Here is a 27,729-nt window from a genome sequence, read left to right on the forward strand (position 1 = left end):
GCAGTGGAAGAGGGAGGCATCATAATGTTTTCCATTCTAAAGCAGAAAAATCTCACCCTCCTACATCCTCCCACCATCTCTCTCAAGGTTAAGTATTTTCTGTAGCCCTCTGAAATGAAATGTGGCAGCTTCATCACTTTTATCAGTTGCATATAAGCTTATTATTTCTTTTCTAGTAAATATTTGGACACAGGGTCACCAGAAAACTTGACTTTGAAAAAGTTCAGTCAACAGAAGAGATACACAAATATTGCCCTAGAGGACAGCCCCCAAGAAAATAACAGGGACAGGAGCCAGAGTCTTTACATTCTTCCTGGCATATTTGTTCACAGTCTTAATTTAATTAAACCTAATGGGATTCAGGAATGATTCCAGTGCTTTTGTCTCAGTTATCTCAATCAGATAATCCTTCCACATACCTATAACCCCATTTGAAAGTGATTTTCTAATTAATTTTCTAAAATAAATGTACTTAATTTCCACACCATTTACTCCACATCCCTGTTGTCTAACCAAGTAAAAAGTATAACTTGAGTTTAAATAATCTTGCCTTTCATTGTAAGTATTTCTTTTCCTGATCTTCTGAGGGAGGTTTTTTATTTGTCTTGTCTTCATAAATCTTCCCATTTGCTCTTCAGATTAACCTTGCTGGTCTTCAGCACAGGGGAGCATAAAATAACAACTCATCTGTTGTACCAGGAGCTGGAAGCACCTGCCAGTATAGAGATATTGCAGGGATCTGTCCCTTTGTTTAACATCAGCATTCAAGGACTAAGTAGACTGCATAATATGAAATGATTTGTATGCACAAGCAGAATAAGCTTTACTTGGATTTTCTTCTGTTAAGCAGTTTTCTAATTGGCATATTAATATTACATTAATTAACAGAAGGTTACTGCCCACCAAACCTGTCATTAAGAGTTAAGTTTGCTCATCTGATAGACGTCTCCTTTTCCCAGGTCTCCTAGCACAGATACATCTGGAACATGCAGCAATTTTCGGAAAAGCTGAATAAAGCTAGAGATGTTCATTGCCAAGGTAAGGCACAGCTGTCAATTCAGCTTCTTACAGATGCTGCCAAGGTGTCCCAGCACATGAGCGTCTCCCTGTCTATACTTCCTCTACGGCACTGCTCCACTCTTTGAAAGGCATTGTATTTTCTCTGTCATTGAGCTGTGCACACACATGCAGCTCCATATAACTGGCTTTTAAATTAGAACTGTTTGCCCTGGGAGGAAGGGGAATCTCCATCCTCCAAGACATTCACACCTTGAAGAGGCATAGCCCTGGGCAACACGTCCTGACTGTGAAGCCAGATCTAATGGTGAGGCTGGTCCTACTTCGGGCTGGGGCAGGGTGGTGGGGATGGTGAGGCTGAACCAGAGATATACAGAGCAGTGATTCTCTAGTGGTGACACTCCTGTATTTGTTCTGGGCAGATGGGTCTCACTGTTACGAAATGAACCGCCGTTGTTTGAAAAAAATGTATTTTCTTCTGGGTAGTCTTTTCTTTGAAACGCCTTATTTGTGTTCTGCAAGAAAGGCCTTTCCCAGCTTTTAGGGAGCCTGGATTCACTGCAAGCAATTCCATGTGCTACTTTTTAGAAAGTATATTGTTGGCAGGAGATTCACAATAGCTTGTATTTACCAAATATCTGATGAGCTCTGTATCTGAATGCCGAAGAGTTTTTCCCACTCTTTCCAACTTTGCACTTTCTGTGTTATTAGTTATTAGTAGACATAACATGTTTACAGATGTTGTCTTCTAGGAAATTTGCAACAACAAACAGCCCCCCGCTCTACCCTGCCCTTGTCCTCAGATGCCTTAGTTCGTATTAGAAATATTTCCTTTTCCCTGAAGCACATACGTTTTCCATCCACCATTACAGCCAATGAACGAATTTCCCCCTCCCACTCTCAGAGTGGTTTTGAGTATTCGCATTAAACAGTTATAAAATGTTTTGGATAAAAGCAAAATATGTTCTGCTTTTCTTTAGATGCTTCAAATGTTTCTGCAGAAATTATGGATTAATCTGCATGCAGAGAAAGGCCAAAAATAATTTTTATGTTGGAATTAGTTGTGTGTCTGTGCATATGTGCATTTAATATAGAATATTATATTAAAAAAACAGAGGAGCTTTACCTTAGAGTTGATGAAGGCAATATATGATCATTAAGGAAGCAATTTTTTTATTTTTCATTACTTCTGAGAAGTCATTTTATTGCCAAAATTATTTCCACAACTTCTTAGATACTGCATTTTTCTTAATTGGTGTTCTTAAAACTGTGATGCTTTAAGTAATTTAATTTCTTCATTTAACATATCTTTTTTAAAAATAATAATGATTCTGATCGATTATGATGCCTTTTTAATGTAAACATAAATACATCATCTAAATCTAGCCATTTTCTAGCTATTTTCAGGAACATTTGCTGGTTAAGTAGTTAAAAATTGTTTTAAAGGACTCAGAAATGAAATAATTTTATGAATATGACAGGGACGTAGCTCATAAAACTGAGGAGTAATTAAGAGCATGGCACTGTACTTTGCTGATGTTACTGTCTCTGAGGCAACAAGAGTTGCTATGAAAAATGCTTTGGCCAGAGTCCCATCCACAATGGGATGACCATTATAAACATAAACAATCTTTTTTTAAAGTATCACTATTTTTTCTACTTTTTTTTTTTTTTTCTGCTGAAGTCTGAGGAATATTCTGAACTGAAATTCACATCTCTTAACTTTCCTATTTTGTAATTTCATGATGGGCAGTGCTGCTCCACACCTCGTCGGGTGAAAACGTCACCACTCGAAGTGTTAGCAGAAAACTTACTTTCATCTTCCAAGCTGCGAGTTGACATAAAATGTAAATCAACCATGTCCTTTGTTGTAGAGTAGTGTGGAAACTCTCATCTTCCTGGTCAAGGTGCTCAGGTCTTCTTGTGCACTGTCCCTTGGAGTGTGACTTGTGCAGCCTCCAGAGGGAACTCTGACTGCTGCACACTTGGGAAGGCCCCTCTGCTCCTCGGGAACCTGCTACCTCAGATTTCTGGAGATGTTTGGTCAGTGGCTTAGTTAGTCGTGGCTTTTGGCTTCTCTTCTGCCATCTGTCACGACTTCCTGGGTGGTCCAGCTCAGTGAATGCATCCGTCTGTAAAATAACCTTTCGGGTAGAAATAAACTGTAATGCTTCAGAGAAGTGTGCTTTTGCATACAGATTGTTTAAAAATCAACATCTTTAGTATTTCCTACTGCCTTCCTATATTGTTTTCCCCCCACCCTTTTTTTTTTCCTGCTGGAAGAGGGTGTTGCATCAATAAAAGCTATGACAAAAGGCTCGTACTATACTCATCCTTTGTACTTTTGATGAGTTTTATGAAGATCCAGGGTCTTCAGCTGTGTTCAGAAGCAGGGCTTTACTGGGGAGAAGCTAAGGAAACATCCAGTATTTTATTGTCACTTTCCAGAGCAGCACAAGCTCCCTCCTCACAGTGCAGGGAACTGCAGGGATACTTTATATTCAGTTCAGTGCTGCCTCCATCCCACGGCTGCTCACAATAAAAACACTGGCTGATGCCTACTTTCTGAAGCAATCTGAGGCAAAGTTGAGGCTGAAATGCAGGACCTCCCTTTTCTCCAGCCTGATTTGTGTTGTCTGTCACCCTTTATTTTAAGATTTGGGTTTATGAAATTCAAAGGGAAGAATCAGAAATGCTGCTAGTTAAATTAAGCAATGGAACATCTTGTGTTTATTTTTAGTTGGAAAAAGTGGATTTTCTTTTCCATATGCTGAAGTTCTGCTGTCAGAGCCCTGCTGGTAATGTGCATGTTTTTGCAAACTTTGTGAACAAGTAAATGTTGTCCATGCATAGATGGACCTTTGGCTTAGCTTCTGACCCTTTCATGGTTATTTTTGGCAAGAAAGTTCCATAGAATAATAAGCAGCGGGACCGAAATGTGGTTTAACTGCAGATGGGATAGTGGGGAGCCATGCTTTGGTTGATAAAGCTCTCTCAGAAGGCTTTTCCCAAGGGAGGCCCTTCTCTTCTCGAGGCTGCACTTCACTGTCTGTCACCTCCTGGAAGCTGAACCCAAGAGGCAGCTCTGCTGCACCTTTGAACCTCTGCCTGTCAAAGCCAGCATTTCTGTCACAGCATTTCTTTTAGCCTCCTCCATGAGTGACACATGCCAGCTACTGAAGGCAATGACATGCTGCTTTTCAGCATCCCACAACTCTGCTCGGTGCCTCTAAGCCAAAACATACATTTGTTCAGAATCACAGATGCCTCCTATCTTTATTAAACAGCTATTTCAGCCCATGATGAAGTCTGCAGTCCCAGAAGACCTGGAAAGAAGTTTTGTGAAACGTTAGATAGGAATAGCCCGGTACAGAGAAATATCTAATGCACATAGCTGATCTTTGGCCTGCTTACTTTCCTCTCTCTGGGAGAATAATATCTGAACATAAACACTGTGTGTTGGTGCTCCCTGCCCATGGCAGGGGGTGGAATTAGATGGTTTTTAAGGTCCCTTCCAACCCAAACCACTCTATGATTCTGTGACTCCTTGCCAGCTGCAAATGCCCTCCTTAAGATGAATTCATCATGAGCTTTCTGTACTACGGAAATGTTGGACATAGATCTTATGATAGAACTTGAGATATCTGTCACGTACACATCAGCTCTGAGCCCTTTGCTCAGGTTATCTGTACTGGGAAAGTAGCACCTTTATGGGATGATTCCTAAAGAAGTCTAAAATATTGAACGAATTGCCATTTAGGAAAGCCTATTTGTCCCCTCTGTTGCTGAAGGGGGTCTAGACAGCTAGCCAGATGTTGGTATTTGTTTGTTAGCTTTGAAGTAAGGACCAGCTGAATGGGATTTCACTGTGGAGATATGCCAGTTGTTACTGGCTGAATTAGGCACCCAATAATTTAACCTTCTTTTAAATTTGGTCTGTTACAGTCCTATAGTCCTATACAGTCCTGTTATAATCCTATAGGCTGTATATTTAAAACATCTTTTCATGTCAGAAAAAGTATTATCACATGTGGAAATGAAATGTTCATTAGCTCAGTGACTGAGAAAAAAATCCCAGTTTAGATTTTAGTGATGTACTTCCAGCATCATCAACTGTATTTAATCTCTACTGCATCTCATTTTTACAGGTTAAGTGACAGGCTAGGCTTGAGAAATAGATGCCAAGCTAGTGATTAGTTGTACCGTATTCTTCTTTTTCCCTAAAATCCTACAATATATAGGAATTTTATCAATTTTCAAAAAAGCAACTCTTCTATTACTGCTTCTATTTAATACGATGTGTTCAAAATTTAGCTGCCAACCCACAATACTGTAAACATCTTTAAAAACTGTGTTAGTGAAGGTACTTTTTAATACGATGACAGTGTATTTTGGTTCTCCTATTTCTTTAATTATAACTTTTATTCAGCCCAGCTTTTGATGGTAACATGATAACACCTCTGACAATATAAAGCCTGATCTACATTTTTTTTCAGTTCTTTACCATGTTATTAGTATGCAAAGCTGTCTATTTTCACTCTTTCAATACAAGAGACACTTTGTAGATTAGCTAACAAGGCCTGTAGAGAATTGTAGAGAAATAGCCCTGCAGTTGCTGAGAATGTGATTAAAGGGAATTAATTCTGGATAAAATGCAGGTTTAAATCCTGAGACCTTAAGTTCTCTCCATCTTACCTGGTGCAGCAGTGTGCAAGTATCACTCATTAATGACATAGCTTTGGGTTTCTGCACTATTTCCATCATTTTTATCTTGGCACTTTAATTATTATTATATTTTAATTTTATTAGAAAAGGCCGATGTCCAGATCATGTTAAAGGAATGAAGCTGATAATATTCCTCCTTGTTTACTGACATTGATGTATCTGTTTCTGATAGATTTATAGGAGAGGTGAGAGGAAGGGAAAGTGGAATAAAGCTATCCACATAAATTTTTTATGATTCTACAATAGCAAGTATATAATGAAGCTTGTGAAATAATCTGTTATGTTCCCAGACTATAACTACCCAAAGCCACAGGTTTCTGCCCACGCAAGACATTTTTGCCACTTTGAAAATTATATAACTTCAGGTCAGGTCATGCTATTCATTAACCAGTATCCAAATCTGCAAGCAGTTCTGTGGATTTTAAAGGAGTAATGTCTGTTGTGGGGTACTACTGAAACGATAAAGAAAGGTTTCATACAGCCAACTACTTGCAATGATTTCATTGGAAAAGAAAAAAAAGAAAAAAAGTGGTGAACTTCTCTGGGTAATTTCCACTCGTTGGCCATACTCTATGACAGACGTTACCCAGTAATGGTGATTTTAGTGACAGATTTTGAAATTAAAGTGTTGAACCTGAACTTCAGTCTCTGTTGTAAGGAAATCATCACCCCCATTACAGGTTTCTCTGCATATGCCAATGTAAAGGACAGAAATTTTGGGACTCGAGTGGCACGGAATCATGTGCTCTTCACTTTGGCACTGAATGGCAGAGCTTTCCTTGGAGAGCATTTGTTGTGCCTGTCCCATCCCACGTGTCCTACACCCCTGATCACCAATAGCTAACCCCTAGCATACCACAGACAGTACAGTGCTTTCCTCTGCCAGCCTCAGCTTCAATACGGATTTCCCGTCAGCAATCCTGGAGGGTCTCCCAGGATGCTCCCTGCAAACTATGGGCTGGCAATTACTGCCCCTAGTGCTCTGAATTGCCCAGCCTGCAGGCAGCAGACCTCCAGCCAGAAACATTCATATGTCTCAAGGTTAACACCTGTGAGAGGGACATGTTTTTATCCTATGCCTTGCAGCTGTTATTTATTCTGTATAACTAGGGATTTAGAGTGAATAATCCTTGCTGTTAGCCTAACAACACATCATACTGGTGTGAGAGCTGGGAAAGGGGAAGAGAATAAGAAATATCCTGGGCCATTCTTTAATTATATTCCTGCTCTTATCTGCTTTTCATCCATTAATCTCCAAGCAATTCACAAAATAGGCCGGTATCACCACTCCATTTCCACGTCTCCCAGTGGCAAAGCAGTGCTATGAGTAGATGCACTCTCTCTACCTCCCAGGCAGCTACCACATGGCAGTATTGTGAAAAGGTCTTCTTAGTCAGCAACTTTTTTCTCAGTGTTTGGACATGCAGATTCTTGTTTGTTTGTTTGTTTTAAACTCAGATGTCACTTTAAGTTAGAGTAAATAAAGAGCAAGGCAGTAGAGTTCCCATATAAAAAAAATAAAAGGGCATTGTTTTATCCTTAAAACTGTTCGCTTCTCCCCTTCTTCCTCTCTCCTGAACTTAAAAAATCCAGCTATAATTAAACATCCTCCTTTTAAATTAGGGAACTGTATTCACACGACTGTAGAGGGCAAGAGGCAAAGCCAGGATGGGAGAGCGTAGCTTCCTCCAAGCTCTGCAGTGGGAACGACGGTATTGCCTTTGCTCCAATCTCTTCAGTCAGTTTTCCACCGGGATACTGAGCTATTTGGACACATGAGTATATATGCTAAACTCATTTTAATGTATTCTGTAAACTTTACTTATGCTTACAAACACATATGTACAATTAAAGAAGTCTTCACTATTTTGGACCTTCTTTTATGCCCCATATTCACTGTCCATCTCCTTCTTGATCTTCCCTAAATCCCCTGCTCTTTTCTCTTGATGCTGCATATGATGATAGGGTTCAGAAATCCCCCGATGTGCTGGAAGAAGCAAGAGCTGCCTTCAGCTCTCCTTGCAAGTACATGTAAAGGAGGGTCTGCATAGTGGGGCTGCTGGACTTCCAGGTCTGTGCTTCATAGCTGCCTCGCAGTGTAATAACACTCGGTCTTCAGTGCCTTCTGTCTGTGGCTGTGTTTCTGTGAGACATGAAAAAACAGCCTATGAGATATTTACAATGTACAAATACAACTGCATCCATGCATTCCTATTCATGCAAACAACCAAATAAATAAGATGGGTGAAAACAAACACAATAAACTATGAAAAGGTACAAAAATGTATAGAAATCTACAGAAAATTTATTTTCACATGCTTATAAATGAGTATGCTCATGATGCTGGTGCTGCACAAGGCAAGTGATAGTTGTGCGTTTTTTGTTGTTGTTATTTTTTTCCCCAAAAATATTTTTTCTTATAGGAAGAGGTTGAGAAACGTTCTTTTGGGGCAGGCTTTGAAGAATTCCAGGTCCAGGTTCTGCGGCAAGCCCAAGAGTACCGTTAATATTTGGTTGTATTGCCTTTCTTTGAGGAAGTGTCCTAATTTCAGAGCACACAAAACCAATGTTACCATTAACAAAACAAATAAGTACATCTATTCTTGGGGCATTCAGCCAATATAGTATAGCTGTCTTAAAAGAATACAAACAGTACTCTGAAAATTAAAACCTGCTGCTATTTTTTATTAATTCTGGATTTTCTCTCTTTTCCTTGTTATTTATACGTACAAAAAGCTCGTAATTTGAGGGCAGTAACATCAATTAACGGTTTTATTGGAGTTGCAAAGATATTATGCAATTGGAAAGGCTATAGTCCAATGATACGCAAATTAACAAGTTCCATTTCAAATTAATTCTAACTAGTAGGCAGTTGGGTAGAAGATTTATTTTTCAGCATGACAAAATCTCTAAATGCAAAATGTATACAAATCTCCCTGATGGAAGAGAAAAATGAAGAGACGCATAGATATGCTGGTGCAGAAATTAGAGTAATTGCAATGGATTCAAAAATGTTACCGTTCGTTTACAAAGTGTAGCTCAGACCAGACTTAAATGCTTTCGTCTTTGGCCATTTAACATCTGCTTCAGAGCCATTTGATGGAACTGGAGGTGGGCTGAAGTGGTAGTTTATAATATATATGCTATAATAGCAAGGTAAAATTGAAGCAGTATGTGTTTCTCTCTCTCGAGATAAGTCTTCCAAGGGGAAGGGGATTGGAAATCTTCCAGTCTTCTGTGAGGAACATACGAAGTAGTGAATAGTCTGTGAAAATAAATCTTGACATTATAACCTGTAAAAAGAAAGAGGGTTGGGGTCAGGTTCCTTCAATCAAAATAATTCTGTGGATTCCAACAGAGGTGTGCTGGTGGCTTTCCTCTGGACAGGATTCTTCTTGTGTTCAGGTGCTGGATCATGTTCCAGATTCACGTGTTTATTATTTAATTGTGATGGTGCTTATTTTCTAGGCATCCAGATTTTATAACTTAAAATATTGAGGAATGATGAAGAGAGAATCATTTTGTTATATATTTCAGTTTGTAAGACACAGCACACTGCCAAACCACAAAGACCAAACTGAAGATATAATTCACACATCATATTTTGTAACCTGAAGGCCCCTGAATACCGCAGACTGATATGAGAAACCATATCCAAATGATGCATCCCCTCTGGAGAACATTCCTCCATCCATACTGGAAAACTGAATGGCAGGTGCAGAAGGCCAAGTGCTCTCAGCTGGTATTCCTCAGTGACTAGATCCCCAGCAGGGCTACATATACTAGAGATTTTCTTTACACCTTAAACACTACCTGGAAAAAATGCTGAATAAATGTTCAGGTTTCTGTTTCCCAGCTGTGTTGTGATGGGGCTGACTATAGAAAACTGGATGGTGAGGTCGATTTTTCAACTAGGAAATTTTAGGAGATAACTGAATGGATACAAAATCTTCTTAAACACCAGCAAGTATCTTAATTTCTTTGCATAATCTTTCCAGAATTACAAGGAAATAAATTATTAAGATGCTTTTAAAGACATGATATTCTACCATAAAATTATGTAGTTTTGGGTACCTTTGGGCATATGTATTACATTTCTATAAGAAATCATAGTCCAATAATGATAATACTTAAACTGTTTTCCAGGAAGCATATGTGGTTTTAGAGCATTAATGAAGAGTGATCAAAACCCTCAGTATGCCCCACTAATAGATAAGAAAAGCAGAAACAAAGATTGCAAAAGGTGTATCCATGGTCACCAACTGTGATGGAGCCAGGGACAGGCTGGCTCTTCCAGCTGTGTTTTAACCAGGAGATCTTTACCTGGACATGAGGACTGGGAGATAGCAAAGCACCCTCTGAGGCACAGACCTGGCAAAAGTGCCTGGAGTTGCCTTAAGTATTGCTTCGGTCTGCATGGCTTGGAAGACTGAACCACCAACCACCTGGGGAAAATCGGAACAAAACCAGAGAGGACATTGCAGCTCTGCACCTTCTGCTATATAGGGATTATTTTGTTTTCTCTCCTCAAGCTTGCATCAGTTGTCTGCTTTTGGTTGAAAACCCATTCATCATTTCATAACTGCAATCAATGGATCTCAGTATAAAGCCTTATGAGCTTAAAATGGTCCAAAATTAGCATGCGTCGTGGACAGAGGCCAATCAATCAATCAACAAAAATTAATCTGGCTTGTGAAGAGTGGCCGGCAGATCAATTTCTTGTGTGAGGTGAACCACAATATTGACTGAATTGTGGGAACAGATGACGGACCTAAAAATTCTGCGAATTAAACGATTTAAATTAGTACTGCAAATATTAAATCAAGGCCAGACAGAAGAAGAGGTGATATATTCTACTGTTTATCCTAAAATTAAATCCGGACAACTGTTGAACAGTGCTATTTTTCATAGATTTGTAGTTTTTTGGGCCAGTGTTCTGTCCTGTTCCAGTCCTTGTATTGTTTTATATTCACTGATTTGTAACTGAATTATAATCAGGCTGATTAGGGATAGACGGCTTCAAGGATTTTTCATGGGTGACAGAGAAGAGAGAGCAGGGATGATTTGAGCTGTGTGAGTCACTCCATGAAAAATGGCCAAAGTTAGTACCTCTTTGGGGAAAATGAGCAGAGCTGCAGTCAAGGATTTTGCTCATTAGCAAGAGCTCACAGACCACTGTAAATCATTTTAATCACTCAGGGGGCATGTGTACCTTTGGGTAAACTTACTACATGTGTAGCTTTTGAGGGACACACGGGAGTTTGGTTTCCTCTGTGATTGATCTAAATCCTTAAATCTATTCATCTATTCTATTCAAAAAAAAAAAAGAAAAAGGTATTATTTTGGCATCCAAGCATGATAATAGAGATGTCTTCCAGCTTTGGTTGTTTTCCAGTTGGAAAACAGCAGTTTTCAATATCTGGAAGCAATAATAAGAATAACAATTGAAAAAAACAGTGTTACATGACTCTTTCACAGCTGTAAGGCTCTCACCAAATACATCTGCTTCCCCACCTAATGTTGTATTTGCATTCATATTTCCTATGAAATAATTAAGCTGATGAAAAATGCTGTTTTCTGAAGTAAGAAACAGGGTTGTACTCTAGCAGAGCTTTGATTGGGGCTTGTGGTTGGCGAAGTTGAATGCTTGGCTTGCTCTTAACAGAATTACTGTTTCATGATAGTATTTGTGACTTTCCTACTCTTTCCTTTTCCAACAATAACTGTTTCTGTTGTATCTGAAGTTACACAACAAAAAGTATAACTGGAAAATAACGTCTGGAGAACTGTGGCCAGGCAGTGAGCAGGGGAGCTGGTTCAGGCAGCACCCAGGTCCATGGCAAGGGCAGCTCGGATCATTCAGTTCATGAGGAAAGCACTATGATTTCTGTTGCAGATGATATTCATAGATCTTGATAAAACAGGAAGGAAGAAAACCAACCTGATTAAATACTGCAAGAAATATCAGCCAGTGGAGACTCCGAGTCTCCTCTTTCACATTTTTCTCTAAGGCCCAATGTTCTGGACTGGGTGGGCTCCTGGGTGCTTGTTCCTCATAGTTCACTGGGATCTCTCAAAAGCACATTGGGAAGATGAGTGAAAAATTCCCTTGACAATACAGTAAACATTTCACCCATACTCTTCTTGTAAATAAATGTTCCTTCATTCCAGCAGCTGGAAGTTGACTTTCTCCTTGAAAGAGACAGCTTAATTTAGCTGATAATGCTGCATTTATTTCAGCTGCAAGGATGTTTTCTAAATGCATCCTAGAGATACAATATTATTTCATCTCTCCTATCTGTTTTCTTAAGAGGGTGCAAAGCAGTTCAGCTAAGAGCAGCAATTTAAAAAATAAAAGCTGTTATGTGTCCATATATATGCACATATATGTGTGTGCGTAAATCTGTACGTGCTCTGTGGTTCACCTTGGACTAGTTAGCCATATACACTGCGGTCGTTTTCTGGGAAGGCACTGGCTGTACTTGCTGAAGTGATATTGGGTGAAATTCCTTGCTGAATCTTGCTGTTGCAACACTGATTTTCAATCACATGGAAGCTTTTAAGATCAATAAAGAATTCCAGACTCTTCAGGGCAATGTATCATGTTTACAGCTGCACCTTTGCGGCCATTGCTGTAATTGAGGTACGTTTTCAAGTGTTACTGAAAAACACATCTAATTTTATGACATTTAAACCTGGAGCATTAATGGAAAGTCTGTATAATATAAATATATTTCCAAGCAAGGACAATTAACTTAGCAGCAGCAGCTAGGTGAGGAAAGCTGTGGCCTTAAAGTGGAAAGAGCTGTTATGTTTATTACAATGCCCAATAAATCATTTACAGCAAGAATCAATTATCTGATAATTTCCAGTTTCTGCTTTTCAATTAACGAAGTGAATATGCACCTTTAAAGAAAAAGAGTAATTTCTCCTGATGCATTAGATTTTTATTTCAGCCTAGAGGGAATATGTATGAATTTTATTACTAGATATTAGACCAGACGCCATTGCTGAGAGCCCAACTGCTTCTAGGATCTTTCCCCCTGGCTTACTGGGGGCGTGGGGTTACCTGTTCCCTGCAACTGGTAGCATTTTCTCACACATTTAATATAGCATTACAACTTGAAAGCTTTAAAGCACAAAATGGAAGGGGCCATGGGAGCAGACTGGGCTAAAACTCCCTCTGTGGGGCTGTGGTGCAGGTGTAGCAAGATAAGAGCAGATAGTGTGACAACAAGTCGTGTCTTTGTAAAGGAAGCTTCATCACTCAATTCAATGTGTTGGTTCAATACAACAAAAATAGTCTTATTCAGCTGACCTTTAGTGGTTGTTCTCATCTCTTCACTATCAGTGAGCTTCTTATATGTGTGAATGCTCACAGAAAGTGAAAACAACACTAATAATATTCAAGTTATAAATTATGAGAGCACAAGAACCCTGATGAGCTTTTATTGCACATGCTGTATGTTTATGTAGAAATTACACAGGGAAAGTAAAAAAGATTCAAGTTCATACAACTTGGGGCCAGCAGTCAGGCAGCACAGGCAGCATCGGGGGCCTTACCTGCCCAAAGTCCTGATGCAGAGCAGTGGGGAGCTGCTGAGGGGTGGGCTGGGGATGCTGGTCTCAGGGGCTCCCCTCCTGGTGCTGCCACAGAAAATGCGCTTTGAGGGGAGCCACTGAACCGGCTGTCCTGGGCTGGGATCACCGGCAGTGCTGAGAAATGTTCTGTGAAGCTCCGAGCCCTGTGCTGGAGTCGCCGGAGGTTTTTCAAAGATGTATGGATGTAGTGCTTAGGGACATGATTCAGTGGTGAACTTGGCAGTGTTAGGTCGATGGTGGGACTTGATGATCTTAAGGGTCTTTTCCAACCTAATGATTCTGTAATTCTGTGGAGAAAACTGGTACAGATCACTTGTTAGTCTCTATGGTGATTTGCAGACAGAAATTGCTGCACAGTTATGAAAAAGCTTCATGCCCTGCCAGCAAAGCAAGATTTCTTCTGAAGAATTTCTAGGTAATATTGCACAGTAAAAGACAAATTCATGCACTGAGTCCATTTGACTCCTGAAGTAGCGCAATGAAAAAGTTGGATGAATTGCTGTGGAACCACCAAGTCAGGAGTTCTCCTGAGCTCCAAGGTCAAGTATATAAAAACTGAGAAACCCAGTGGAGTATATGTTCCTGGAAGAAATTTGCAAAATAAATATGAGAACTGTTTTGCATTTATTTGAGCAAGTACATTATTCAGGCATATTATTTGTGTTAATGCTTTTATGCGTATAGGTTATTTTATACTTAACAAATACAGCAACTTCTAACTACTTTTAAACCATTTACTGTGCTCCATTTCTCTTAATTTTAATTTGGTGTGATATAAATGATAAAAATAGAAAAATAAAAAATGGGAGTGATATATTAATTATATATTCCACTTTATGGATCTTTTTATGCCTAGAGCACTACAGAAATGAATAGACAAAACCCAAAATGTGAATTTCAAAAAGCATTCTCTAATATCAATGCTAAATCCAGGATTTAATCAACTTGGCTGTGCAACAGTTCATCAGACACTTGATGCCAATCACTGTTAGCTGTGCTTTAATAGTCAAGATTATAACTCATCAAAGTTTAAACTTTTGATTTATTTATTGATGAAAAGGTACTATCTATTTTGAAGAATCAGTAAATAAATGAGTTTTTTTTTTTTTACTAACTAGAGGGATTTTTTAAATTTCCTACCTTTGAAATAATTTGGGGCTTATGAAAATTAAAAATGACTAATCTTACTTAGTAGAAAAGAGCACAAGTGCTTATTAGAATTTTTGCCCTGTTTTTTCTATTGTTCCATGTGTTAAGTGTTGCAAAATTTAACACTTGGGAAGACATTATATCAGAATCATAGAATATCCCGAGTTGGAAGGGACCCATAAGGATCATCAAGTCCAACTCCTGGCACCACACACATCTACCTAAAAATTCAGACTATATGACTAAGAGCACAGTCCAAACGCTGCTTAAACTCCAGCAGGCTTGGTGCAGTGACTCCTTCCCTGGGGAGCCTGTTCCAGTGGGCGACCACCCTCTCAGTGAAGAACCTCTTCCTGATATCCAGCCTGAACCTCCCCTGTCACTGCTTGACACCCTTCCCTCGGGTCCTATCACTGGTGACTAAAGGGATCGGCGCCTGCCCCTCCGCTCCCCCTCGTGAGGAAGTTGTAGACTGCGATGAGGTCCCCCCTCAGCCTCCTCTTCTCCAGGCTGAACAGGCCAAGTGACCTCAGCCGCTCCTCATATGTCTTCCCCTCTAGGCCCTTCACCATCTTCGTCGCCCTCCTCTGGACACTCTCCAACAGTTTAATGTCCTTCTTGTACTGTGGTGCCCAGAACTGCACACAGTACTTGAGGTGAGGCTGTACCAGTGCAGAGTAGAGCAGGACAATCACTTCCCTTGACCAACTAGCGATGCCGTGCTTGATGCATCCCAGGATACGGTTGAAACCTGAGCAGAGACCATGATATATGGTTAGTTTTATATTGAGGAAAACCTACAAATATATAAATCCTCAGAAAATAAAGATTAGTAGAAGAATTTATGTTAACAAACTGCATTTCAGAGCGTTGCCTGGAGCTATCGCAGCAAAACATCATCGTTATTCAGTAGCGCAGCGTGGGTGGAGAGCGATGGGCTGAGAGGACCTGTTGATTATTGATTAGGTGTTTCACTCATAAACATAAAAATTTGCTTTATTCCAGAGCGATGTAATTACACATGATGTGCTATGATGAGCCTTTTTCTTCAGAGTTACATTTCCATGGGCCTCTTTGTTCAGTGCCCTGGTGCAGTGTGTGTGTTGCCAGGACAGCAGTGAGACCGAGATCTTTGTCTCAGGGGTTGTTACCTGCTTCAGTGAGATGAAACTGAACTGTGCTGAAGGCTGTAAACAATATCCATCAGCAAGGCCCCTTTCAAGCCTCAGCTTTCCAGCAGTTCCTCCTCTGTCTGATATGCATCTCCTTTGCTACTTCAGTAGAAAGTGATGAAACTCAAGGCTTTAGCAGCTTAGCAAAAAGTAAAATGAGTAAATGTGTGAAGTCTGGATACATATGTGACAGGGAGCCTTCTCTGTTCAAAGAGGGTTAAGGTTAGTGTCAATTTGACCCAGCAGAAATACAGGGAGTAGCTGTGCCATTCAGGTTAAATCTTCTGAAGTTGCTGTAGGTCTTCAGATGAAGACTGGCCCTCTTATTCCTCAGGCCACGTGTCTGTTGAGGATCTGACAAGACGAGCTCAGAGCAGCAGCACTTTGGGGCAGGTTTTGTATTCACTGTGAAAGAAGGCCCTGAAGGTCATTCATGTTTTGAAATGGCTGGAGTAAGATTTTAGTGTTCTGAGTAAATGCATTTGCGATCATAGCACAGGGCTGACAGGACAGTAAAAGGTGTGAAAAGGAATAATCCCTGTGGCTTTGTCAGTGCAGTTCAAGCGGATAACAAAATTCATCAGCAGGCTTGAATTTTTCTAAAAAATAAATAAATAAGTCTGGCTTTCTGTGGAATCTTCTTCATCTGCCTTTCTCCAAAATAATTTATTTCTCAATTTTTTACTAGTAAAACGCAAAGATTTTAAATGGAATGATAAGAAATAAACTTCATTTTAATTTTCACAAACCAGTCTTCTGTCATTTTCCAACTTTCATTTTCTGCTAAATATTCATCTCTGTTTTTTTTTTTTTTTTTCTCTCTGCATTGGATCAATAAGGAGTTCTCACACAGTGAGATTTTCCTTACAGTGTTCAGATATTAGGATGTTAAACAGAGATCAGATGGTCTTTTAAAATCCTAGGCTTGTATGTTTTCAGTATGCAGTAAGGAAAGCTAATATATTTACTGCTGATGTGCATATGGAAAAGCTAGCGGCAAGTGGGAAGGATGATTATCAGAGTGAGAATTTATCCACAAAAAAAGACCAAACACATGCAGAGGAAGCCAGAGAATCTAAAGAAATAGCAGCAAAGGCTAATATGAAGCAACTAACTACAAGATTAACTAATTAGTTTCAAGGGCCATTCTGCCTTTGAAAGCGTTTTGATATGTCAGTTTCTCGCTGAAATTATTTGGAAGCGTTCACATCTACATCTGTTTGCTCAGCTACTAAAGAAGTTTTTCTGCTGTCATTACAGGGCTAGTGTGCATAGCAGGGAACAAACTCATTTTTTTGCCCGTCTTGAGTATCTCAAACAGAATTGTTTATAAGAACCTAATCAAGCACACCAATGTGCGTTCAACCTAAGTGAAGAGTTGGACAAGGGAAATAACTAAAGGGAAAAGAATAAATTAAAAGGTAAAGTGTATTAAATGGCAGCATGTTCCAGTGGATTGAATTCAAAGAGGGAGAAGGCTGAAATCCTGGGCAGGTGATAGCCGGATCTGATGGGAGCTGGGAGCCAAAATCCCACTGACGTCTTTGGTCCAAAGTTTTCTTTCTGTAATCTGTTCCAAGTTATGCTGTTACTTTGCAGTTGCAGGAGCCCTCACTGAGGTAATTCAGAGGCCGCTACCATGCGTGTTCAGGTTCATGTGGTCTCAGGCTCTGAGCATGGCAGCCAACTTTCTAACCATCACCCCCCATTTGTCATCTGTCCCTGTCCCTGACCCCATAGATGGCACCAGGTGCACTGAATTCTGTACCATGAGCAGTGTGTTGTTGTTAGCAATGGTCTCACACCTGGCCCTTATCCATTTTACATACTGACGTGCTGAGGCACACACACCGTTTGGTCCCTAATGTCCATCGCATCCCCCTGCTCCATCCTACACATCAAGGTGCCAGTGCTGTAAGTGCTCTGTAGGTGAATCCGTAACATGAAGAGGATAATGAACCTCTGTAAAGCATTAAAGGTCCTGGTAACCTGAAAAGCCAGCTGTTCTGGGACGCTGGAAGCCCTTTAGTAAGAAATCTGGCATTCATCTGTGCCTTAGAGACATTGATTAGAAGCACTGCGGTCTAACTCCCAAGTGATTTATGAAAGAATCAGATAGTGTCTGTAAAATAGTTTGATCTTGATTCATTGACAATAGCAACAGAAATAGTAAAAGAAGGAAAAAAGCTTGCTTGGTATTTTTCTATTTCTAGTATTTGCTGTTTTGATTAATGATTAGTAATACAGACATTTCGGCTGCGTATCTGCGAAAAGCTTCCCGACAATAGGCGACTTCAGAAATTAGCCACCAGACTAAGTGCTAGAACTTTGTAATTTATGATGTCTTTATCTCATTTTGGATAAAATGGTAGTAAATATAGTGTAGAAAAAAATCTTGCAAGGGCAAGAGTCTAGATGAATTGACGTAAAGGACAGAAACTCATTGGCTAAAAAGTTCTTTGCAGCTCTCATTTCTGTGCACGGGGGAGGGTGACAGATAACACTTCATGAAAACTGCATTTTATTGACTTTTGTGATTAAATGTTTCTATTGTTCAAAGTAATTTTTATATTCGGTGGATATGCTTAGCTGTCTAGTGGCAAACCATCTATAGGGAATAGAAAATGTGTAACTACTCTGAGTCGTCTGCTGAATAAAAAACAGGGTAAATTCTTCAAGTCATGGGTGTTTATCTTGCAAAACAAATCATAAGAATGAGCCAACGTGTAACACATTAATTATTCTGCCTTTGGCAGAACTTAGCATTTGTGTGATCTGTTTGGTTCAATAATTTTAATCAGTCCCTTTCCCTGTTGATCAGAAGAGGAATGCAATAACTTAGAAAACTGGCTTGCTTTATTGAGTGTGGGTTTTCTTTTTGTCGTTGTTTTGTTTGTTTTCTTGTTTGTTTGATGGAGCCTGATAAGTGAATGTGAAATCCTCCTAACGTTTGGGATATGCCTACAGATGGGTAGCCATGTATTGCTAAGGCTTGACAAGTGAACCAAGTCATGCGCTTCCCCTATCCAAATGTTCTGTGAGAGGTCCCAGACCTCCGAATACCTCTTAGAAGTTGTGTGTGATGCTCATTTTTCTGAGCTTACGGCATTGCAAGTAGACTTTTATGAATCGCTCTGTGGTGCCTTTGGGACAGCCTGACTCTCCTCATATATAATTTTACTAGCCCAAAATACCGACAAGCTGTTTTCAGCAGCACTATGAGAAGGTTGTGAGGCAGCCAAGAATAGATGGGGGCAGGAACGTCTGGTGGAGGTAGTTGAGCAGAGGGTCAGAGCTTACAGGGATTTGCAGACATGCTCAACTCATGACAGAGCAGAAGAGATGTTTAACAAGCTACTCCAGAGTAAGCAAAAAGGTCCAGCATGACCTGATTGCAGCCTTCTCCAGCCACAGCACGAGCAGTAGTGACTCCGGTGTGTCTTCACAAGGCAGCTGGCCTGCATGGAGCCAGGAGCTTGTTCCCACCTTTTGCTACCAGAGACTACACTTCCTACACTGAAGTAGCTTTCTTTTTCATGATCATGTCCCAGGTGTGGTAGAAATGAAGAAAGCTACTGATAAGCGATCACAATCTGAATAGAAATTACAAGCTCAGCTCCCCAAGGTGATGCTGAAACCCCTCTGCTGAGGAGTAAGAAAAATACTGGACTTTGCCAGGAATTGCTTTGCAGCTTTAGTGCTGTTGAAATTGCCATCTGCCAGTGACAATTCTGCCAAAAGAGCCTCTTGTAACACAGTTCTGTGACAGAGGTCAGCACAGAGACAGCACAGGATTTTAATGACCTTCCACTTCAACAAATATCGCTAAACCGAAAGGTCCGAGTAACTCATAACTGATTAATCATTGCATTCAGAAGAGACTTATTTATTAGGCTTTAACCCATTAGCACAGTGCTTATGTAGAAAATAGGAGGCTACTAGGAGACAAAACATGTGAAATCTTAATCTCCTGAGAACCGTGTTACTGTATAATATTAGAAAGAATTGCTAAGGCAATAAGCAAAAGAGACATTTACTGCTTGGCTTAGACTATTTTTTCCACTCTTCCTGCCTTTCATTAACAAAATAACAAGCAGGTTCCTGAGATTATAGAGGTAGGAGTGAGGGGGAACAACTGGCCATACAAGCCTCTGGTGTCGTCTGCCCATAAGCAAAGCTGCTCATTCCATTCGAGAAGTTTTCTGTCTGCTTTTTCATTGAACCATGTCTGAAATCGGCTCTTAAATCCGTACTTAAACATTTCAGTATAAGTTTGCCAGTCTAACCTTACAAAAGTTTTTAGTTTTTATTTACAAAATATATAGGTCAAAACTTTCCATAGTAGGAGCCTAAATATAAACTGTTTTTAAAAAATAAATAAGTTTGGATTAATTCTCTGGCCCAATAGATGGAGCCAAATATTTTGACTTTTAGCCAGCTCAGTGTTTTCAAAAGATTTTGCCAGATTCATCCAGAAGATTCCAGCATTACCACTCCTACTACCAAAATCTAAAGCAAAACATCTGCCATTTCTGAAATAAACCAGCACTGTTAGGAACCCAGAAAATTAGACTTCGGGAGTGGTAATCCTTTCAGTTTTTGTAGTGTTAACACTGGCTAGGATTGGGTGAGATAGGAGGCAAGTGATTGCTACTGTCATTTTATAATGCATTAGCAGTAATATAATTTTCTCATTGCAAAAAGAAGGTCTCAGGTTGATTTCGACTTCTGTTAACAGCCAAAGTGATGCTGAGGATTTTTCTCTGGCTGGAGCAGGCATTTTCTTTTTAACTCCAAATTCTTAGTCATCAAGGATCTGCCTTCAATTCGACAAACTCAGATTGAAGCAGTTCTGTGTAACTTCACATACGGTGGTGTGTTCCTGGCAGTTTTTCTACCTTATAATTAGCTGTAACAGTGGGTTTAATTCCACATTAGGCTATCTGTGTATCCTGACTGAGTGCAAAAGTCAGTTTGTGCAATGGGGCCAAGAGAGGGAAGTGGAGTGCTGTAGTCAGCTGTGCCCCTTCGTGCTGTGCTGCAGTGCTCGTGTTTTGCAGAGGGTAAAGCTCAGCTTATATGGCAGCATCAGTTCCGTGGCAATGCTACTGATGCTTTTGTGTTGAAATGCAGAACATACTTCGGTTCAGATCAGCAGGACTGTGAAAATGTAAACAAGTTGACAATCTCACCTTGGCAGGCTGGTCTTTTGGGCAAGTAGTTTTGCAGTTTCATTGGTATAACACAGCTCTGGCATGTTATTTTTGCTGGAGAGCACGCTAATATCCATTAGAAGGGCAGAGGGAAAAGCAAAAGGATTGATGAGTTCTTCAGCCAGTTTTGGCAGTTTTTAAAGGAGAATCAGAGAAGACAAAGCAGCATAACCCTAGGGAAATAGTCTTCAATTTTTTACTTCAGTAATTAAAATTCTTTTATTTGTATCTGTTAAAAGATAGCTTGAAAGAGCTGAGTGAAATAAAAGATATGATGACCACACTTGGCACTGGTAAGTGTCGCAACCAGAACAAAGTGTAGAAAAGTGCTGCTGCTTCTTTTCTGTTGTAACTGCCCTTAATCCTTAGGCTGTACATAAAAACATATACAATATATACAGAACCAGGTACTAGGGCAGTTTTGATGCATTACAGTTCTTGTGATGATTTTGAAAGACACTGGTAATGACTGTAGAAATTCATATGTAATGTAAGGGTCTTACCCGGGGAGTATGTTGTAATAGCAAAGTATTTTAAAGGCATTAATACATTTGTCCTCACAACATTCTGCAAACAGCCATCCTCACAACATCCATCTTCAGAAGAGATTAGCACAGAGAGGCTACGTAAGCTCTCTGGTTTACATATTGCATACCATTACATACCTAGGAGTAAAATTCAGGGATTTCTGGTTCCCAGTCCTGTGATCAAACAATTAGGACACATGAAGTGAAAAACAACTAGATGCAAGTTATTAACCAAGTTTCAATTGAACCTCAATATGTTCCAACACCTCACACTTTTTGGTCATATTTAACAGCATTTTTGACTTGCAGAGAATGGAATTCCATCCCTCCTTCTTTACATCTGTCCCATGATGCCCCTTCTATCAAAGGAGGACTCTTGGATATGTTTTGGTAGTGGTGAGGAGAGGTGACTAAATATCAGAGTATGCTGCAAACTGCTTAGCCGTGTGGAGCTGGAGTTCAGGCCAGGCTTTTCTGATCCAGTCTCTGACTGTGCTTTGTTTCATCGGCAGTTCTGGCTGAGAGGAATCCTGATTCATGTAAATGAACTCCTACCAGCCCACAGTACCAGCACTGAGCCCTCGGTTTCCAAATGTTTGTGTTTCTGTCAGGTGCCATTATAGCACTCAGGTTCACTGGAAGCAGGATGAATAATTTGGTAGAACTGGTAGAAATTTCTTCTCCTCTGTGATCCGTCAACTTGATACAAATTTATGTTGAGTGTCCCACCAACTCCAGTTGGTTTGCATTCAGAGATATATGGAGTTTGAGTGTCATTGTTGATACTTATCTCTCATCTTGCTGGTAAAATGGTGTCTTTTTCTATTCCAATTAAAAAAACAAAAATAAAACAAAACAAAAAAAACTTGCACTGAGCCATCATTTAGTGTTTCTTGTAAAATTTCATCAGATAACGTGTTCTGGTGAAGGATCCTGGAAAGAGTCCAGTGGAGGGCCACGAAGATGATACGGGGCCTGGAGCATCTTCCCTATGAAGAAAGGCTGAGAGACCTGGGTCTGTTCAGCCTGGAGAAAAGAAGACTGAGAGGGGATCTCATCAATGTGCATAAATACCTGAGGTGTGGGAGACAGAGGGATTTGGCCAACCTCTTTTCAGTGGTTTGTGGGGACAGGACAAGGGGTAATGGCCACAAGATGGAGCCCAGGAAGTTCTGCACCAACATGCGAAAGAACTTCTTCACTCACAGTGAGGGTGACGGAGCACGGGAACAGGCTGCCCAGGGAGGTTGTGGAGTCTCCTTCTCTGGAGATATTCAAGGCCTGTCTGGATGCCTACCTGGGCAGCCTGCTCTAAGGAACCTGCTTTGGCAGGGGGGTTGGACCCGATGATCTCTTGAGGTCCTTTCCAACCCCTTCAGTTCTGTGATTCTGTGATCAAACAAAGGATCTTGACAAAGTAGGGTGTCAAGTATATCCTTTCCAACCACATGCTAAGGTCATAAGTTATATTAGAAAACAAGGAAAATATTTGGTTGATGAACAGCACAAAGAAATGTCAGCTTGATTTTTTTGGAATTCCACAAAAAACTACACACTAAGTACTGTACAAAACCATGGTCAGCTTTTTGAACCTCAAACAGATGGAGAAGCTGCCAGCTTGCTGAAAGAAATACCGTATGTATATCAGTTTCATAAAGCAAATGCAGGTTGACAAAGTGATCTCCAATAGCACAGGTTTTAACCATGGCCTTTCTGTGTCCTGGGCTGTTCTTGAAGGAGGAATTTCTCCTGCAGTAACAGCCCTGTTCATCCCCAGAACAAGCAGAGAACTGTTATGCAGCAAAAGCACAGCAGTAAGCAGCAGTTTCGAGACGGGCCTTATCCTCTACAGAAAAACACTCTGCAATTCTCCAGCAGGATTGAAGCAAAAGCCTAAAAAGCTATGCAATAGCTTTAGTTCTGTATTAAATTATATCGTTGTGTGAAATGAACACTCTCAAAGCTCCACAGACCTGTATGAAAAAAAGAGTAGCACATGAGAGAAAGCCAGCCGGAGGTGTTACCTCGCCCCTAGGAGTTATTTGTCCCTCACCCTCAGTGTACTGTAGCAAAGTAGCTTCTACAAAGTCAAATTTGAAGCCACCTGGGTCAGAGTCGTCCCAGGACCTAGAAGAATACAGGGTTGACTATAGTAGATTGTATGGACTGTATGGATTGAAATGAGTTACCCAGAAGAGTATTGCTGCTCCTGGTGTTGTCTCTCTGAGGTGTCGCAGGAGGGATAAGTAGAGATGAGCACTGTTGTCACCATCTGGTAATGTCAAGAGCAAGAGAAAACATTTCCAAGACTATCCAGCAACTAATGCAATTGTTCTGCTTCCCAATCTACCTGAGTTCTGGGAAAAGTGCAACAGTGACAGTGGGTGCAAAAGGCTTTGATCATTCTTTTAGTACAGATGAGACATGACTGATGCTTTTATGTTGCAAACACTGTGAATGAGCAGTAGGAATAGCATTAAATAGAGGATTTGGTAAGGAGGTTTTAAGGATGATGAAAGAACATAGGGATATTACAAATGGATAATCAGCTTTGAAGCAAGAGAAAAGTGGCAGTGAAGAGCCAACCCCAAATGCCTGCTGCATAATAGAAAGGGCACAATATTTGGGTGAAAGGGCTGATATCAAAGGGCTGTCAGGGGACCTCTAATCTCAGCCGCAGGGGTATAAATCAGAAGCAGTTCTGAAAGCTATTCCAGATCTAACACTGTAACTAAGATGAGATCATGCTTAGATTTGGTAGCGATGAATAACAGTTATGGGATGAGCTCAGTCAGATTTCCTGGTCATGGAGCAGTACGGGATCAGGTGAGTTTAATGCCAGCTGATAATCTCTCCCACGGCATACAAACCCGCAGTCTTTGTGCTGCCAGCTGTGAGAGCTGCACTGGCCCAGAAGAGCAGCTCCTGGATCTAGTCCTTGATCCCACTGCAGCTGGTGATAAAAGAGGGGCTGACATCAAGGCAGATGTGGTCATGGGCTTAGCTTAATGGGCCTGTGGTGAGGAACATTTTCTTGCGGGGTTATTCTCAGTTCTTTCCTGTTATACAAGTTGTAATTTCTTTAAATACACACAAAAAAAGAAGCTAGTTATAAGAAGTTATTAAAAGTAAGAGAATGTTACATTTAAAGGAGACTTTAAATTGAAAAAAAATGGTCTTAAAGGTCCTTTGCCCTTCAAACATTTTCTTAAAAGTCGGGTTCTCTGAGGACACACAACCTGCCTCAGTAATCCCTGTTCTGAACAAGTCAACAAATTCCCACTGCTTGGGTTCCTGACCGTGTTCATCTTACACTGACAGGAAAAGTGCAGACAAAGGGCAACTAAACTCCTGCTAAGTCAAAATGTACTTTCATTTGTATAAATATAAACAGTATAAGCCCCTGATGAATTCAAAAGCTCTTTAACATTTCCTGTTTTTGCCTTGTTGTATATCACCTTAAGGGCTGCACACTGGCAGAAGCATTTGACTCAAAGCATAAAACATTTTTTAAGCTGCGGGCAAGTTCATAAACATATATTCTAAGGCAAATTGAGAAACAGCCCTACCTGGAACCTCTACAAACGAACAGGAAAAATTAACAAAGTAAGAAGTTCCAAGAAGATCCATGCAAAAAAATTAAATAGGCCTGAAAGAAACATCCTTATCATTCCTAAAAAAAAAACAAAACAAAACACAAAGCATCCTCCCCCAGCCTTATTCATTAGTGAGTGAGTCAAATTATGACTTGATCATATGTTACAAACAGAAAATTCAAGAAAAGACTCTTCAGTCATGGACAAAAACAACTTTGATGCTCTCTATCTGTAGGAAGACAAAGCTATTCCATGATCCATTATCTAGAAGTTGAAGCATCCTAAATTCCCGCTGGAAGTAAGAACTGTGTTCGTAATGTGAGGAAAACATTTACTGATGGTTAGAGAAGATGTTATATTCTTAGCCATTATCAAATCAATATAAATACTTTTGTAAAGAAACGTTGTGTTCAGAGAAACAGGAATTATATCATATCTGTGATATGAATTGTTACTGAGGCTCTGCAATTCTGCTGTTGGCTCTGTCATGTATAAATACATCAGCGAATTGTGATGGCAGATTTTCTGGGACACTACATGAAGAATATAAATAAAAATAATTGCTTTTCCTAGTTATCTGTGCAAGAGCTAGGCTTAGCTTGGATCAAAATTTTCAGGCATTAATACTGTTATTAGTACATCGAAGAGAAGACTCATCTTGTGTGCACCTTTTTGAGTAGCTGCACTATATGAGAAGCAAAACCAAGGGAAAATGTAACATCTGCTTTATTGTGTTTGTCCATCCACTACCTGCTTATTGTTTCAAGGTAGTGAATTTTCTTTGTGTGGTGTTTTTCACAAGAAGCAGGAGAATGACTTTTTCTCAGCTATATGCAGCCTACTTTGATTTTTCAGCCCATCTGCAATGCCCACCTTCTCACAAAGCTCTTCAGTCTGCCAACTGCAGTTTAAGAAGATCCAAATGTACTGCACTTGATAAAAACTGACAAAAGCAATTGGATAAATAAGAATACCTAGATGAAGTTTAGTGCAGTGAAGCCAACATTCGGGATTTTCTAGACATTAGTCTAAAAAGCTGTGGAAAATTTCATACTGTAGAATCTGACATTTCCCCTCAATTGTGAAAATACAGATCTGGTAATGGTGTGGTTTTTGTGCTACTTGTGAACCACACACTGTCCACAATAAGTGACGGAGACGTTAATAATAAGATATCTTTATATATATTACAGGGGTGGAGCACTGAGGGCTCACAGAATTGAAAAAGCACTTCAGTGTGCAGCATTAGTTTTCAAAGAGAAAAGCAAAGCAGACGTTGTTGCAGAGATGTCTTTAGATGTGCCTTATTAGGATGTTCAACTTATTTATGCTATTATGCATTGTAAGTTTTGATATAGTTGGTTTGATTCGTTCTGAGGACAGATGCTGCTGGCAGACTAAGGCACATTAGCTTTTTGCCGTACTGCAGGGTTCCAGTGGTGTTGATAGCACTAGTCAGAAACTGTCAATTTTCTCAGCTTAGTAAGTATACTCTGCGAGGAAAACTGCTGGGCCAGTAAACCAGATCTCGCCTCGCCTCGCCTCGCCTCCTCTCCTCTCCTCCTTTTTGTTTACTCTTCTAATAAATGAAGTGTCTAGGGCAAATTTCACTTCTGCTGTTGATGTAAGCTATGTGGCATTTAGAAGGTGAAAGCAGAACTGTTTTAACAGCACCTGCATTCCTGAGCCTCTGCATCCTGCTCTTTCCTGACTGTTCCTGAATGGCTTTCTTGCAGCAACAGAACTGAATAAACTCATACTGACTATTGCAACTGCTCCCTGGGTGGACTGTGCCTAACAAACCCATGAAAACCATTCGTGTGAGCCAAAAATTGTATTTTATGAGCAGTTCCTGGGGAAACTGGACTATAGCATTTTAGCACTTGAGAGGCTGGTGCAGTCTATTTATAAATCCATGCGTGGGGAATGTTCTCTTCATTTCCCAACACCATAGTGATATCTGGGGTAGGAGGAACTGTACCTTCTCATCTTGCTTAGAAAAGCTTGAAAGATACTAGAGGGAGAAAAGTTGTTGAAGGGAAACTTAGTCACCATAATGTGCTGCTTTCTCCTTTTGATACCCTCTACCTAAACAAAGGACTGGAAAAAGATCTACCTGCGATCACTAGCTGGGCAGCAGCATGAGTTACACTCATGACTGAGAGGACAATCCAGACTTCTTCCTTCTGATTTTATTTTAAACCATATTAAGGAGAGTCCAGAAGTAACATTCTGGTTACTTCTTGCTTGTCCTTGTAGGCATGGCAGGCCGGAGGGACAGCTGTTACTGTGGTTGTTCTTTCACTCACTTCAGTAAAAGCTTTTCTCATTGATTTTTCAGAAAAGCAAACACATGAACACAGTTCTAACTCTCTAATGGTTAAAACAGGCAAGATAGTTCCTACCCCTGGAATATGACTTGCAGAGGTACTTTTTTACACTTTGTTTTATGAAAAAAAAAAAAAGAAAAGAAAAGTTAGCTCGGCACAGCCATTTTGGATTTTTTTCCCCTCAGAAACTGTATCCTGAAAGAGTCCAGCTCATCTGACTGGGGTCTGTTCCCTGGCATTTAGTCACGGGCCATCCCTCTTCCCATCCTTGTCTGAGCTTCACAACAGCTGGAAGAAGAGGAGAAAAATTTATTTAGGAGAAGGAATTCAAACTTATAAAAGCATGTATTTTTTCAATAAGCAGGACAAACAGTGACATAAGAACAGTCAGACAGTCA

The 27,729-nt window shown here is 40.1% G+C and overlaps 1 long non-coding RNA gene across 3 annotated transcripts in view; it reads left to right on the forward strand.

Annotated features, from left to right (window-relative positions):
• LOC121078047 overlaps positions 1-27,729 on the forward strand; it is a 176,608-nt gene that overhangs the window by 78,021 nt on the left and 70,858 nt on the right. The window contains exons 5-6 of one of the 3 annotated variants that reach the window (XR_005824433.1): positions 960-1,038; positions 22,316-22,447. This is a non-coding gene — a long non-coding RNA (uncharacterized LOC121078047). Of the gene's footprint in view, positions 1-959; positions 1,039-7,365; positions 7,603-22,315; positions 22,448-27,729 lie in introns of those variants that run through there. The other 2 variants (XR_005824432.1, XR_005824431.1) reach the window with 2 other exon arrangements.

The sequence above is a fragment of the Cygnus olor genome, chromosome 14 (assembly GCF_009769625.2).
Source record: "Cygnus olor isolate bCygOlo1 chromosome 14, bCygOlo1.pri.v2, whole genome shotgun sequence".
In the NCBI taxonomy this organism is placed as follows: Eukaryota; Metazoa; Chordata; class Aves; order Anseriformes; family Anatidae; genus Cygnus; species Cygnus olor.